We start from the raw sequence: 18065 nt of genomic DNA, 5'->3' as shown, positions 1-18065 counted from the left end.
CCACCCTCATGGGCCCCCTGTTGCTCCACCGACGTACTCCTTCCTCCTATATATACCTACGTACCCCCAAACTACCAGAAACAGAGCCAAAACCCTAATTACACCGCCGTAACTTTCTGTATCCACGAGATCCCATCTTGGGGCCTGTTCCGGAGCTCCGCCGGAGGGGGCATCGATCACAGAGGGCTTCTACATCAACACCATAGCCTCTCCGATGATGTGTGAGTAGTTTACCTCAGACCATCGGGTCCATAGTTATTAGCTAGATGGCTTCTTCTCTCTTTTTGGATCTCAATACAATGTTCTTCCCCTCTCTCGTGGAGATCTATTCGATGCAATCTTCTTTTGCGGTGTGTTTGTTGAGACCGATGAATTGTGGGTTTATCATCAAGTTTATCTATGAACAATATTTGAATCTTCTCTGAATTCTTTTATGTACGGTTGGTTATCTTTGCAAGTCTCTTCAAATTATCAGTTTGGTTTGGCCTACTAGATTGATCTTTCTTGCAATGGGAGAAGTGCTTAGCTTTGGGTTCAATCTTGCGGTGTCCTTTCCCAGTGATAGTAGGGGCAGCAAGGCACGTATTGTATTGTTGCCATCGAGGATAACAAGATGTTTTTTTATCATATTGCATGAATGTATCCCTCTACATCATGTCATCTTGCTTAAAGCGTTACTATGTTCTTATGAACTTAATACTCTAGATGCATGTTGGATAGCGGTCGATGTGTGGAGTAATAGTAGTAGATGCAGGCAGGAGTCGGTCTACTTGTCTCAGACGTGATGCCTATATACATGATCATACCTAGATATTCTCATAACTATGCTCAATTCTGTCAATTGCTCAACAATAATTTGTTCACCCACCGTAATATACTTATGCTCTTGAGAGAAGCCACTAGTGAAACCTATGGCCCCCGGGTCTATCTTCCATCATATTAATCTTCCAACACTTAGTTATTTTCGTTGCCTTTTATTTTACTTTGCATCTTTATCATAAAAATACCAAAAATATTATCTTATCATATCTATCAGATCTCACTCTCGTAAGTGACCCTGTAGGGATTGACAACCCCTTATCGCGTTGGTTGCGAGGATTCATTTGTTTTGTGTAGGTGCGAGGGACTCGCGCGTAGCCTCCTACTAGATTGATACCTTGGTTCTCAAAAACTGAGGGAAATACTTACGCTACTTTGCTGCATCACCCTTTCCTCTTCAAGGGAAAACCAACGCAGTGCTCAAGAGGTAGCAAATGCTACCGTCGTACTAAGCAAAGTAATATGCATAAAAGATAAACATCACATGCAATCAAAATATGTGACATGATATGGCCATCATCATTTTGTGACTTTGATCTCCATCTCGAAAGTACCATCATGATCTCCATTGTCACCGGCATGACACCATGATCTCCATCATCTTGATCTCTATCAACGTGTCATCACATGGTCGTCTCGTAAACTATTGCTTGTGCAACTATTGCTATCGCATAGTGATAAAGTAAAGCAATTACATGGTGCTTGCATCTTATGCAATAAAGAGACAACCATAAGGCTCCTGCCAGTTGTCGATAACTTAAACAAAACATGATCATCTCATACAAAAATTTATATCTCATCATGTCTTGACAATATCACATCACAACATGCCCTACAAAAACAAGTTAGACGTTCTCTACTTTGTTGTTGCAAGTTTTACGTGGCTGCTATGGGCTGAGCAAGAACCGTTCTTACCTACGCATCAAAAACCACAATGCGGTATAGTGATTGCTTTTTGATCTTCAGAAAGAACCCTATTCATTGAATCCGATTCAACTACAGTTGGAGAAACTGACACCCATCAGCCACCTGTGTGCGAAGCACATCGGTAGAACCAGTCTCGCGTAAGCGTATGCGTGATGTCGGTCTGAGCCGCTTCATCCAACAATACCGCTGAATCAAGAATCAACTAGTGACGGCAAGCAATATGTATATACCCACGCCCACAACTCCTTTGTGTTCTACTCATGCATATAACATCTACGCATAGACATGGCTCTGATACCACTGTTGGGGAACGCAGTAATTTCAAAACAAATTCCTATGCACACACAAGATCCATCTAGGAGATGCATAGCAACAAGAGGGGAGAGTGTTGTCTACGTACCCTCGTAGACCATAAGCGGAAGCGTTATGACAACACGGTTGATGCAGTCGTACGTCTTCACGATCTGACCGATCCTAGCACTGAAGGTACGGCACCTCTGCGATCTGCACACGTTTAGCTCGATGACGTCCCACGAGCTGTAGATCCAGCTGAGTGTCGGGGGAGAGTTTCATCAGCATGACTGCGTGATGACGGTGCTGATGAAGTTACCGACGCAGGGCTTCGCCTAAGCACTACAACGATATGACCGAGGTGGAAATCTGTGGAGGGGGGCACCGCACATGGATAAGAGATCAACTTGTGTGTCTATGGGGTGCCCCCCTCCACCGTATATAAAGGAGTGGAGGAGGGGAGGGCTGGCCCTCTCTATGGCGTGCCCTAGGGGGAGTCCTACTCCCACCGGGAGTAGGATTCCCCCTTTTCCCTAGTTGGAGTAGGAGAGAAGGAAGGGGGAGAGAGAGGGAAGGAAGGGGGCCCGGCCCCCCACCCAATTCGGATTGGGCTAGGGGGGCGCGCCCTCCACCTTTCCCTTCCTCTCCTCTTTTCCACTACGGCCCAATAAAGGCCCATATACTCCCCGGGGGGTTCCGGTAACCCCCCGGTACTCCGGTAAATGCCCGAACTCATTCGGAACCATTATGATGTCCAAACATAGGCTTCCAATATATCGATCTTTATGTCTCGGCCATTTCGAGACTCCTCGTCATGCTCGTGATCACATCCGGGACTCCAAACAACCTTAGGTACATCAAAACACATAAACTCATAATACCGATCGTCACCGAACGTTAAGCGTGTGGACCCTACGAGTTCAGAACTATGTAGACGTGACCGAGACTCATCTCCGGTCAATAACCAATAGTGGAACCTAGATGCTCATATTGGTTCCTACATATTCTACGAAGATCTTTATCGGTCAAACCGCATAACAACATGTGTTGTTCCCTTTGTCATCGGTATGTTACTTGCCCGAGATTCGATCATCGGTATCTCAATACCTAGTTCAATCTCATTACCGGCAAGTCTATTTACTCGTTCCATAATGCAACATCCCGTAACTAACTCACTAGTCACATTGCTTGCAAGGCTTATAGTGATGTGCATTACCAAGAGGGCCCAGAGATACCTCTCCGATACACGGAGTGACAAATCCTAATCTTGATCTATGCCAACTTAACAAACACCATCGGAGACACCTGTAGAGCATATTTATAGTCACCCAGTTACATTGTGACGTTTGATATCACACTAAGTGTTCCTCTGGTATTCGGGAGTTGCATAATCTCATAGTCACAGGAACATGCATAAGTCATGAAGAAAGCAATAGCAATAAACTAAACGATTTTAGTGCTAAGCTAATGGATGGGTCTAGTCCATCACATCATTCTCTAATGATGTGATCTCGTTCATCAAATGACAACACATGTCCATGGCTAGGAAACTTAACCATCTTTGATTAACGAGCTAGTCAAGTAGAGGCATACTAGGGACACTCTGTTTGTCTATGTATTCACACATGTACTAAGTTTACGGTTAATACAATTCTAGCATGAATAATAAACATTTATCATTATATAAGGAAATAAGTAATAACTTTATTATTTCCTCTAGGGCATATTTCCTTCAAAACATGCATACTGATGTGTGCGGTCCAATGAGCGTTGAGGCTCGCGGTGGCTATCGTTATGTTCTCACCCTCATTGATGACTTAAGTAGATATGGGTATGTCTACTTAGTTAAACACAAGTCTGAGACCTTTGAAAAGTTCAAGGAATTTCAGAGTGAGGTAGATAATCAACGTGACAGGAAAAAGTTCTTACGATCAGATCGTGGAGGGGAATACTTGAATCACGAGTTTGGCATGCACTTAAGGAAATGTGGAATTGTTTCATAGCTCACGCCACTTGGAACACCTCAGTGTAATGGTGTGTCCGAACATCGCCTATTGGATATGGTGTGATCTATGATGTCTCTTACCGATCTACCGCTATCATTTTGGGGTTATGCTTTAGAAACTACCGTACGCATTCACTTTAAATAGGGTTCCGTCGAATTCGGTTGAGACGACACCGTATGAATTATGGTTTGGGAAGAAACCTAAGCTGTCGTTTCTGAAAGTTTGGGGATGCGATGCTTATGTCAAGAAACTTCAACCTGAAAAGCTCGAACCCAAGTCGGAGAAATGCGTCTTCATAGGATACCCTAAGGAAACTATTGGGTATACCTTCTACCTCAGATCCGAAGGCAAGATCTTTGTTGCCAAGAATGGATCCTTTCTCGAGAAAGAGTTTCTCTCGAAAGAAGTAAGTGGGAGGAAAGTAGAAATTGATGAGGTACTGCCTCTTGAACCGGAGAGTAGCACAACTCAGGAAGATGTTTCTGTGGTGCCTGCACCGACTAGAGAGGAAGTTAATGATGATGATCATGAAACTTCAGATCAAGTTGCTACTGAACTTTGTAGGTCCACAAGGACACGTTCCGCACCAGAGTGGTACGGCAACCCTGTCCTGGAAATCATGTTGTTAGACAACGGTGAACCTTCGAACTATGAAGAAGCGATGGCGGGCCCGGATTCTGACAAATGGCTTGAGGCCATGAAATCTGAGATAGGATCCATGTATGAAAACGAGGTATGGACTTTGATAGACTTGCCCGATGATCGGCAAGCCATAGAGAATAAATGGATCTTTAAGAAGAAGACTGACGCGGATGGTAATGTGACCATCTATAAGGCTCGTCTTGTCGCTAAGGGTTATCGACAAGTTCAAGGGGTTGACTACGATGAGACCTTCTCACCCGTAGCGAAGCTGGAGTCCATCCGAATCATGCTAGCAATTGCCGCATTCTACGATTATGAGATATGGCACATGGACGTCAAAACGGCATTCCTTAATGGTTTCCTTATTGAAGAATTGAATATGATGCAGCCGGAAGGTTTTGTCGATCCTAAGAATGCTGACAAGGTATGTAAGCTCTAGCGCTCCATCTATGGGCTGGTGCAAGCATCTCGGAGTTGGAACATTCTCTTTGATGAAATGATCAAAGCATTTGGGTTTATGCGGGCTTATGGAGAAGCCTCTGTTTACAAGAAAGTGAGTGGGAGCTCTGTAGCATTTCTCATATTATATGTGGATGACTGATGACCCACAAGTATAGGGGATCTATCATAGTCCTTGCGATAAGTAAGAGTGTCGAACCCAACGAGGAGCAGAAGGAAATGATAAGCAGTTTTCAGCAAGGTATTCTCTGCAAGCACTGAAATTATCGGTAACAGATAGTTTTGTGATAAGGTAATTTGTAACGGGTAACAAGTAATAAATGTAAATAAGGTGCAGCAAGATGGCCCAATCCTTTTTGTAGAAAAGGACAAGCCTGGACAAATTCTTATATAAAGGAAAGCGCTCCTGAGGACACATAGGAATTATCGTCAAGCTAGTTTTCATCACGCTCATATGATTCACGTTCGGTACTTTGGTAACTTGATATGTGGGTGGACCGGTGCTTGGGTACTGCCCTTCCTTGGACAAGCATCCCACTTATGATTAACCCTTCTTGCAAGCATCCGCAACTACAAAAGAAGTATTAAGGTAAACCTAACCATAGCATGAAACATATGGATCCAAATCAGCCCCTTACAAAGCAACTCATAAACTAGGGTTTAAGCTTCTGTCACTCTAGCAACCCATCATCTACTTATTACTTCCCAATGCCTTCCTCTAGGCCCAAACAATGGTGAAGTGTCATGTAGTTGACGTTCACATGACACCACTAGAGGAAAGAGAACATACATCTCATCAAAATATCGAACGAATACCAAATTCACATGACTACTTATAGCAAGACTTCTCCCATGTCCTCAGGAACAAACGTAACTACTCACAAATCATATTCATGTTCATCAGAGGGGTATTAATATGCATAAAGGATCTAAACATATGATCTTCCACCAAATAAACCAACTAGCATCAACTATAAGGAGTAATCAACACTACTAGCAACCCACAGGTACCAATCTGAGGTTTTGGGACAAAGATTGGATACAAGAGATGAACTAGGGTTTGAGATGAGATGGTGCTGGTGAAGATGTTGATGGAGATTGACCCCCTCCCGATGAGAGGTTCGATGGTGATGATTTCCCCCTCCCGGAGGGAAGTTTCCCTGGCAGAACAGCTCCGCTGGAGCCCTAGATTGGTTCCGCCAAGCTTCCGCCTCGTGGCGGTGGAGTCTCGTCCCATAAGCTTGCTTATGATTTTTTTCAGGGCGAAAGACCTCATATAGCAGAAGATGGGCACCGGAGGCCTGCCAGGGGGCCCACGAGGTAGGGAGCGCGCCCAGGGGGTAGGGAGGGCCCCCCCACCCTCGTGGATGGTGGGTGGGCCCCCTCTGGTACTTCCTTCTCCCAATATTTTTTATATATTCTGAAATGTGCTCCCGTGAAGTTTCAGGACTTTTGGAGTTGTGCAGAATAGGTCTCTAATATTTGCTCCTTTTCCAGCTCAGAATTCCAGCTGCCGGCATTCTCCCTCTTCATGTAAACCTTGTAAAATAAGAGAGAATACGCATAAGTATTGTGACATAATGTGTAATAACAGCCCATAATGCAATAAATATCGATATAAAAGCATGATGCAAAATGGACGTATCAACTCCCCCAAGCTTAGACCTCGCTTGTCCTCAAGCGGAAGCCGAAATCGAAAAATATGTCCACATGTTTAGACATGGAGGTGTCGATAAAATAAAATACGGACATGAGGGCATCATGATCATTCTTATAATAGCAACATATATATAGATTGTCATATGATTTCTTATGCTAAAGTAACAATGCATTCACAGTTTCAAGTATGAATCAGAAACTTAATTGAAAACTAACAAACTATAATCTCAGTCATTAAAGCAATTGCAATTTATCACAACATCGGAAAGAGTCAATATAAGAGATTTTCAGCAAGTCCACATACTCAACTATAATTTAGTCTTTCACAATTGCTAACACTCACTCAATATTTATGGGTATGAAGTTTTAATCAGACACAGAGAAAGATAAGGGCTTATAGTTTTGCCTCCCATCCTTTTACCTCAAGGGTAATGTCAACAATAATAGTTCATGAAAACTCACATCCAATTCACTATATATATCAGGATCTTTCCAACACATTGTGCTTGCCAAAGGATAAAATGTAAAAAGGAAAGTTGAAAATCACCATGACTCTTGTATGAAGTGTAAGACAAGAATAAAAGATAGGCCCTTCGCAGAGGGAAGCAGAGGTTGTCATGTGCTTTTATGGTTGGATGCACAAAATCTTAATGCGAAAGAACGTCACTTTATATTGCCACTTGTGATATGGACCTTTATTATGCAGTCCGTCGCTTTTATTTCTTCCACATCACAAGATCGTATAAAGCTTATTTTCTCCACACTAATAAATCATACTCCCTCTGTCCCAGAATATAAGAACGTTTTTGACACTATGCTAGTGTTAAAAACGTTCTTATATTTTGGGACGGAGGGAGTACATATTTAGAGAGCAATTTTTATTGCTTGCAACAATGACAACTTACTTGAAGGATCTTACTCAATCCATAGGTAGATATGGTGGACTCTCATGGCAAAACTGGGCTTAAGGATATTTGGAAGCACAAGTAGTATCTCTACTTGGTGCAAAGAATTTGGCTAGCATGAGAGGGAAAGACAAGCTCAACATGTTGGATGATCCATGACAATATAATTTATTTCAGATGTAAGAAAACATAACCCATTACGTTGTCTTCCTTGTCCAACATCAGCTCTTTAGCATGTCATATTTTAATGAGTGCTCACAATCATAAAAGATGTCCAAGATAGTATATTTATATGTGAAAACCTCTCTTTCTTTATTACTTCCTATTAATTGCAACGATGACCAAAACTATGTTTGTCAACTCCCAACAATTTTTATTCATCATACTCTTTATATGTGAAGTCATTACTCTCCATAAGATCCATAAGATCTCTTTATTTCTTTTGTTCTTTCTCTTTTCTTTTATTTTTATTCCCTCCAGATCATAGCAAGATGGCAAAGCCCTTGACTCAACACTAATCTTTATTATATATAGCTCACGGACTCGATTACATAGAAGGATCATAAAGCAAAACTCAAAACTAGATCATACTAAAATTTTATTCTACTAGATTAAGATATAACCAAAAGGGTCGAACTAAGAAAAATGGTAAAGATAAAAGTGTGATGGTGATACGATACCGGGGCACTCCCCCAAGCTTGGCAGTTGCCAAGGGGAGTGCCCATACCAGATACTCAGATTTTCTTTGTTGGTGGAGAAGATGATGGCGATGATGGATAGTCGCACATCGAGCGTAGGTGATCCTCCAATTTGCGGTGATGCCCTTGAGTGCGATGATATGCTCCTTCAACAAAATATTTTCACTTGTGAGATACTTGTTTTGAATGCGAGCTAACTCAATCATCTTGAAAGCTTCAATCTCCGTTGGGGTAAGGAGATTGTGATGAGGTTGAAGGATGTCTTCGTCTTCTACTGTCGGAACTTGATCTCCCATGGCCTTCTTGATCCCATCATCCTTGTTGATCTCCTGGGGCTCTTCTCTCTTCAGCTCTATCTTCATTAGCCAAGCATCGTTGCCCTCATTGTTGGAGGATGAGGAAGACGACACGATGCCTGGCCTTGACAACCCTGGCAGAAAATAGCTCGAAACAAAAACAGGAGATATTTACGTGGTACAGTGATCAAAACCTTCGGGAGATTATATAATGAATTTTTACCGACCAAAAGAAGTATCGTGCAAGAAAACGAAGTCCGGAGAGCACACGAGGTGCCCACGGGGCAGGGGGTGCGCCCAGGGGGGTAGGGTGGGCCCTCCGCCCTCGTGGAAGCCTCGTGTCCTTCCCGGACTACTTATTATTTTCCTATTTTCTTAAATATTCCAAAACGGAGAAAAAATGCTATTAGAACGGTTTTGGAGCCGGTTTACTTACGTACCTCATACCTATTCCTTTCCAGAGTCTGAAACATTCTGGAAAGTGTCGTTTATGTATTCCTCTGGGGTTACAGTTTTGATAACATTAGTTTCAACATTTATAGGATTACCTGAGATATAATGTTTGATTCGTTGACCGTTCACCACCCTCGGATTTGTGCCTTCGAAGTTGTTGATTTTTATGGCATCGGAATGATATACCTCCTCGATGACGTAAGGACCTTCCCATTTAGAGAGGAGTTTTCCTGCAAAAAAATTTAAACGAGAGTTGTATAGCAATACATAATCACCTACATTAAACTCACGTTTTTGTGTCCTTTTGTCATGCCATCTTTTAACTTTTTCCTTAAACAGTTTGGCATTCTCATAGGCCTGGGTTCTCCATTCATCAAGTGAGCTAATGTCAAAAAGCCTCTTCTCACCGGCAAGTTTGAAATCATAATTGAGCTCATTAATGGCCCAATATGCCTTATGTTCTAGTTCGAGAGGTAAGTGACATGCTTTTCCATAAACCATTTTATACGGAGACATACCCATAGGATTTTTATATGCAGTTCTATAGGCCCATAATGCATCATCAAGTTTCTTAGACCAATTCTTTCTAGATCTATTAACAGTCTTTTGCAAAATTAACTTAAGCTCTCTATTACTTAGTTCTACTTGACCACTAGGCTGCAGATGATATGGAGATGTAATTCTATGATTAACATTATACTTAGCAAGCATTTTATGAAAAGCACCATGAATAAAATGTGAACCACCATCAGTCATTAAGTATCTAGGGACTCCAAACCTCGGAAAAATAACTTCTTTAAGCATATTAATAGAGGTGTTATGATCAGCACTACTAGTTGGAATAGCTTCTACCCACTTAGTAACGTAATCAATAGCAACTAAAATATGTGTATAACCATTAGAGGAAGGAAACGGTCCCATATAATCAAAGCCCCAAACATCAAATGGTTCAATAACAAGTGAATAATTCATAGGCATTTCTTGACGTCTACTAATATTACCAATCCTTTGACATTCATCGCAAGACAAGACAAACTTACGGGCATCTTTGAAGAGAGTGGGCCAATAAAAACCGGATTGCAATACCTTATGTGCAGTTCTATCTCCAGCATGGTGTCCTCCATAAGCCTCGGAATGACACTTGCATAGGATCTGTTCCTATTCATGCTCATGTACACAACGTCTAATGACACCATCTACTCCTTCTTTATAAAGGTGTGGGTCATCCCAGAAGTAATGCCTTAAATCATAGAAAAACTTTTTCTTTTGCTGGTATGTGAAACTAAGTGGTATGAATTTAGCAACAATATAATTAGCATAATCAGCATACTGATACGTCTCCAACGTATCTATAATTTTTGATTGCTCCATGCTATTATATTATCTATTTTGGATGTTAATGGCCTTTATTTTACACTTTTATATAATTTTTGGGACCAACCTACTAATCGAAGGCCCATCCCAAATTGCTGTTTTTTTGCCTATTTTAGGGTTTCGAAGAAAAGGAATATCAAACGGAGTCCAAACGGAATGAAACCTTCGAGAACGTGATTTTCTCAACGAACATGATCCAGGAGACTTGGGGTATGCGTCAAGAAACAATGGAGGAAGGCACGAGGCAGGGGGCACGCCTACCCCCCAAGGCGCGCCCTCCACCCTCGTGGGCCCTCCGTTGCTCCACCAACGTACTTCTTCCTCCTATATATATCCACGTACCCCCCAAACATCCAGGAGCACCACGAAAACCTAATTCCACCGCCGCAACCTTCTGTACCCGAGAGATCCCATCTTGGGGCCTTTTCCGGAGCTCCACCGGAGGGGGCATCGATCACGGAGGGCCTCTACATCAACTCCATGGTCTCTCCGGTGATGTGTGAGTAGTTTACTTCAGACCTACGGGTCCATAGTTATTAGCTAGATGGCTTCTTCTCTCTCTTTGGATCTCAATACAAAGTTCTCCTCGATCTTCTTGGAGATCTATTTGATGTAATCTTCTTTTGCGGTGTGTTTGTCGCGATGAATTGTGGGTTTATGATCCAGATTATCTATGAACAATATTTGCTTCTTCTCTGAATTCTTTTATGTATGATTGGTTTATCTTTGCAAGTCTCTTCGAATTATCAGTTTGGTTTGGCCTACTAGATTGATCTTTCTTGTAATGGAGGAACTGCTTAGCTTTGGGTTCAATCTTGCGATGTTCGATCCTAGTGACAGAAAGGGAACCGATACGTATTGTATTGTTGCCATCGAGGATAAAAAGATGGGGTTTATATCATATTGCATGAGTTTATCCCTCTACATCATGTCATCTTACTTAAAGCATTACTCTGTTCTCTTGAACTTAATACTCTAGATGCATGTTGGATAGCGGTCGATGTGTGGAGTAATAGTAGTAGATGCAGAATCGTTTCGGTCTACTTGTCTCGGACATGATGCCTATATACATGATCATACTTAGATATTCTCATAACTATGCTCAGTTCTATCAATTGCTCAACAGTAATTCGTTTACCCACCGTGATACTTATGCTCTTGAGAGAAGCCACTAGTGAAACCTATGGCCCCCGAGTCTATCTTCTATCATGTTAATCTTCCAATACTTAGTTGTTTCTATTGCTATTTATTTTACTTTGCGTCTTTTATTTCTCTTTATCATAAAAATACGAAAAATATTATCTTATAATATCTATCAGATCTCACTCTTGTAAGTGACCGTGAAGGGATTGACAACCCCTTTATCGCGTTGGTTGCGAGGTTCTTATTTGTTTGTGTAGGTGTGTGGGACTTGAGTGTGATCTCCTAATGGATTGATACCTTGGTTCTCAAAAACTGAGGGAAATACTTACGCTACTTTACTGCATCACCCTTTCCTCTTCAAGGGAAAACCAACGCAATGCTCAAGAGGTAGCAAGAAGGATTTCTGGCGCCGTTGCCGGGGAGATCTACGACAAGTCAAGACATACCAAGTACCCATCACAAACCCTTATCCCTCGCATTACATATTTGCCATTTGCCTCTCGTTTTCCTCTCCCCCACTTCACCATTGCCGTTTTATTCACCCTCTCTTTTTCCATTCGCCTCTTTTCCGCTTGTTTTGTCGTTATGGCTAGTCCTTTATCTACTCCTTTGTCTCTCGAGAACGAAGTTCTTAATTTTAAACAAAGGGACAGAGAAAATCTAAAAGATGCTTGGTACAGAATTTGCAATGCACAAAATAGATCTACTAGGAAGCAATCTACTTCCGTTCTTCTTTGCAATTTTTGTGTAGGCATCACTCCTTGAATAGATATATTCTTGATGCCATTACCGGAGGGAATTTCTTGGGTAGCCATACTTTTGATTCTTATAATGCTATGATAGATCTGTTTGGCCCACCACCTCTTTTGGTTAATGGAACTATTTTAACTTTGGAACATGTGATGCAACGACTTGAAATTATTGAAAGTAAAGTTGCCATCGTAGAGTTAATTGAAAATTTGGATATAAAGATCCATAACCAAATTACCCAATACGGATCTAAGGTAGGAGTTGCTCTTAAAAGTTTTAAAGAAAAGGGACCTATGGTTAATGAAAAGATAGATCAAGATTCCACTAGAATTGATAAAATTGAGGATATTATTACCAACCTTGGGTCTGCTTTTTCTTCTATGAAAAATACTCCTCCTAATGCTAAGATTTCCAAACTAATGTATGTTCCTAAAAATGAGGGTGAAACTTCTAATAAGGAAAATGTGGATCTCAAATCCATAAGTGTTCACCCCAATTTTCTCACTATCCTTAAGGAACCTTGTGCTACAAACGATTTTCTTGATTTCGTACCTAGGAGTGTGATAATTAATAAAAAGAAAGAAACTCCTAAGGGTTATAGGTGTCTTATTGAAGAATTACCTACCAAAGATGGCAATACCTAGAGCTATCTTCACTTTTATGCCTAGCTAGGGGCGTTAAACGATAGCGCTTGTTGGGAGGCAACCCAATTTTATTTTTATTCCTTGCTTTTTGCCCCTGTTTAGTAACAAATAATTTATCTAGCCTCTGTTTTGGTTGTGTTTTTTGTGTTTAATTAGTGTTTGTGCCAAGTAGAACCGTTGGGAAGACTTGGGGAAAGTCTTTTTGATCTTGCTGTAAAAAAACAGAAACGTTAGCGCTCACGAGAATCGCTGCCATTTTTATTTGGAAAGTGATATTTATTTAATTCTTTTTGAAGATGATTAATTGATAAATTCCTCACGTACAGCAGTTTATTTTAGAATTTTTGGGGCTCCATAAGTTTGCGTTAGCTACATATTACTACAGACTGTTCTGTTTTGACAGATTCTGTTTTTCGTGTGTTGTTTGCTTATTTTGATGAATCTATGGCTAGTAAAAGAGTTTATAAACCATAGAGAAGTTGTAATACAGTAGGTTTAACACCAATATAAATCAAGAATGAGTTCATTATAGTACCTTGAAGTGGTGTTTTGTTTTCTTTCGCTAATGGAGCTCACGAGATTTTCTATTTTGAGTTTTGTGTTGTGAAGTTTTCAAGTTTTGGGTAAAGATTTGATGGATTATGGAACAAGGAGTGGCAAGAGCCTAAGTTTGGGGATGCCCATGGCACCCCAAGGTAAAATTCAAGGACACCAAAAAGCCTAAGCTTGGGGATGCCCCGGAAGGCATCCCCTCTTTCGTCTTCGTCTATCGGTAACTTTACTTTGAGCTATATTTTTATTCACCACATGATATGTGTTTTGCTTGGAGCGTCTTGTATGATTTGAGTCTTTGCTATTTAGTTTACCACAATCATCCTTACTGTACACACCTTTTGAGATAGACTCACATGATTGGGAATTTATTAGAATACTCTATGTGCTTCACTTATATCTTTTGAGCTATATAGTTTTTCGCTACTAGGAAAAGGCCTACTAGTGGCGCACCTATTTTGCCTACTAATGGCGCACTACAGGTGCGCCACTAGTATCACGCCATTAGTATTTTTTACTAATGGCGCACCATGCAGTGCGCCATTAGTATAGCCCACGGTGCGCCATTAGTATGCCTCCTAGGGGGGCATATTTACCCATGTGCTTTGGCATACTAATGGCGCACTGGTGGATGATGCGCCATTAGTGTGCTCTGGCTTACTAATGGCGCACTATGTGGTGGTGCGCCACTAGTATGAATATTAGGGATTCTTTTTTTCTTTTCTAATATTTTCACATGTTACAAAATATATTATTGGACAGAATATAGACAACACCACACAGCAACAGCAGATTCATCGAATACAATAGAAGATTAGTCTCCGAATACAATTCATCATATTAGTCTCCGAATTCAAAAGACCGAACAAAGATAGAACATTACAAGTCTCGAGACCGCGAGTAGCGAGTTTGTCGGAAGTAATACTAATCCTAACAAGTCCTACTAATAATCATCATACAACTTCTACTCGTTATTAATAACAAGTCATACGATCATCATCTTGATAGTCATCGAACCAACCCTACTTAATTGTTCTTAGCACCTGATCATCAGTATTAGGCAGGACCTAAATACTCTATTTAAGGTAAAATAGCATAAAACAATATAGACCCTTACTCTCCATTATGGAAATGGAGATCATCATGTCTCCAATTCTTGTGCTTCGCTTCCTTTTGCTTCCAAGAACCTCCTTACGACTGTCCATACATTTTTTCCATCCTTTGATTTTCATGTCTCCAGTTCTTTTATAAATCTCGTATGGACAGTTGAGATTCGTAGGATGACCTGGCTGTATGTTCAAAACATTAAGACTACCTTTCGGATACATCAAATGAGGCACACAATTCTCTGGGATTATCTGTTGAAAAACATAGTAATAACTTCATAGTTAGCAATGATGTACTAGTTTTAGAAGTATGCAAAAGATGCACGAATGTCGTAATAGTAAAAAATCTTACCAGGGTATCTCCATGGTAGTTACCGTAGTTGAACACATGCACTAGTGGCACGTATTGACCATAATGTTGAGGAGTTTGATTGTAGATATTGTAATTCTCAATGTCAGTACAAAATCCGACCAGATGATTTTTCTCCTTGTAAGTTGTTAATTCGAAGCCATCGGTGTAGTGGGTTTTGTCTACCATCTCCCGCACATTCTTTGAACAATAAAAATAAGATGTCAATGAAAATAAGCTGTCAACTATTTTGAAATAAACAACATAAATTAGCTAATAACTATGTTTGAGAAACTCACATAGCGGTAGAATTGGAGGCGTATCAACAAGGACCCAAATGTCCATATTGTCTTGCTCGATTTTAGGATCACCAAGATCCATGGTGACAAGCATACCCTCATCAAAACCATACATCTTGCAAAATGCTTCCCAATTTTTGCAACCAAAATGGCTTACGCTCCCAGAATTATACAGATTTACTTCAAAATCCACATCGTGATGAGTCCTTAGGTGAATTTTCTTTGTTTCAGAAATTTCATGGTCTTCAAAATCCATCCTCTCCAAGACATAGTGTCTTGCATGGCATGGGATAATCTATACTCGAATTGTAAAAGATGAAAATTACACGTTGAAATAGTTGAAGTCATGCTTAATTATGAAAATAACACTTGTCGTCGTTGTGTACCGTTTCAACTTCGAAGGTCTCCTCGAGCTTAATGTTGAAGCGCCGATCATCGTCCAGGTGAGGCATGTCGCACAGACCTCGATCGTCGTGGCACTAGCCGCACTCCCCCGGGAGACTTTCGTCGTCCGATGACGACATATCCTACGTTCATAATTCAAAACTACATCATCTCTTGCATTGGGTCCAATAAGATAATCCACAGTGTGGTGAAAACACGCCCTTCGAACTGGTTTGAGCTATTGCTGAATGGAGATGGTCTAAGATTTTAAGTAGTAAGAAGTGAAGTGGTAATTTTGAGAGCAAATGGTTAGGATGAGTGGTTCCTCTTTCCTGTTTAGATTTACAATAGAATATTGTTAGTCATGCACACTTGTGCATTTTCAGCCAGGCCCAGTGGAGTTGGCCTAAAAACATTTCTTTCTTTAAGCCTGCTACATCCATCTCAAGTATTTATGGTCAAGGGTTAGCAGGGCCATCCAAATAGAATATGTATAACACAAGAGGCAGTTGGTCCTACTTAATTAAGTACTAAGATACCCCGGCCCATGCATTAGTCGCAAGTACCCCATATGTCCTATTTTTAGCAAAGTCATGCTAAAATTCACGAAAAATTTCAGCATGACCATTGCTGAAAATAGGACATATGGAGTACCCGAATTTGCCAGAACGGAAGTTAATCGACATTCCGGCATACTCAAGGGCCTCTCGAGGTACCTGCAAAATCATCACGACACGATGGTCGGAGACAAAACCCAACAAACTAGCACCACAATGTGCCTCTACTTTCATATGGATGAAAAGGCCATAGACCATATGGTCCTCTGCTTTCATATGGACAAAAATCAGCTCAACTTATGTGAGCTTCCATTCCAGATCTATTAGGTCACCCAACAAAAAATCATCAATAGTTTTAGCTGAAAAAATCATGGATGTTGGTCTTATAATTGTTTTTAATGTACTTATGACAATCAGCAGCATGTCTATCCATGCCAACAATCTCTAGATGTTCAACAAAACATGTGCTATTTAATTAGGAAAGTAGGGCCAAACTACATTCACCTGTCAAACGATGTTACCATTCATCTTGCAATACAAAAAACACAGAAATTGCAAGGTCTGGACTGAATGCTTTTGAGTTTATTAAGTACCTTCAGTTCTGAGCTTTAAATGTCAAAAGAGCTTCACAGAATCTTGAATCCTCCAAATCACTCTTAACAGTTCTGCATTGCACAAAGGCAGCAATGAGCCAATGATATCAGTAGCAATAATAGGTGTTGCAGTTATATAACTTATCAAACAGGCCCAACTTAGTTAGCATTCTATCTACACAACTGGCCAAAGAAAACAGATGAACTATTCATAAATGTTTTTGCAGTTTTTATTATTTTTGCGATAAGTGTTTCTGAATAGAGGAAGTATATATTTCATCTAAATGAAAAGATGGTGCCCCTGCAAACTTGGTGTACCTAGGTGTCTTCGTTGTTGGACTTACTAGGTGTGTTCGTCAAGAAAAACCTAGGTGTACCTAGATGTGTGTTTGTTGTTGGACTTTCTTATTAGCTCAAGACGAAACGAACGATGCATGGGTTAGCGAAGTGTACCTAGGCTGATTATCTATCTACTCTAGCTAGTAAGTGGTCATCTGGAAGGCTGGAACGAGCAGGAACGTGTGAGGTTAGGCATTTATTCGGTTAGAACTGAATAAACTGCAGAATGATCTCGCTCCTTTCTACCAACTCATGAACGCAGCCCAGTCCCCATTACCAATCCAAACGGTGACTTGGCAATTGCCCAGAGATTGATAGTACTAATAACTTCTACAACCCCGGTAGCCGCTACACGCCGGCGCAGTACGCCGACGACCTGTACCACGGTCGAGGGGGGAGGGAGGGAATGGGGAGGAAGGGTGGAGAGGGAGGAAGGAGGAAGGAGGAGAGGTACCTGGGCGGGCACGGTCGGTTGCCGGAGGGGTCAGGGTCGGGGTCGGCAGCGGCGACGGCGTCGAAGGGATGGCTCGAGGGCGTCCGAGCTCGTCCGGGTCCTCGTAGTCGAAGAGGAAGACGGCGGCGGTCCTCCTGGGTGCCTCGGCTGGTGGTGGGGAGGCCGGCGGCCACGTGCTTCGCGGGTCGGCAGCGGTCGTCGTCCTGCACCTCGTGCGGTCTTTGGCGGTGCAGCGAATGCAGTGGTGGGGGCGCGGGGGCACGGTGGTGGCGGCGCGGGGGAGCTGGAGCAGGTATGGAGCGGGCGCGGGGAGGGAAGGGGGATCTGGCAAGGGAGAGGGGAGGGGGGATCGGGCGAAGGGGTATC

The sequence above is a fragment of the Triticum dicoccoides genome, chromosome 2A, assembly GCF_002162155.2.
Source record: "Triticum dicoccoides isolate Atlit2015 ecotype Zavitan chromosome 2A, WEW_v2.0, whole genome shotgun sequence".
Lineage (NCBI taxonomy): Eukaryota > Viridiplantae > Streptophyta > Magnoliopsida > Poales > Poaceae > Triticum > Triticum dicoccoides.
This window is presented reverse-complemented; position numbering follows the sequence as displayed.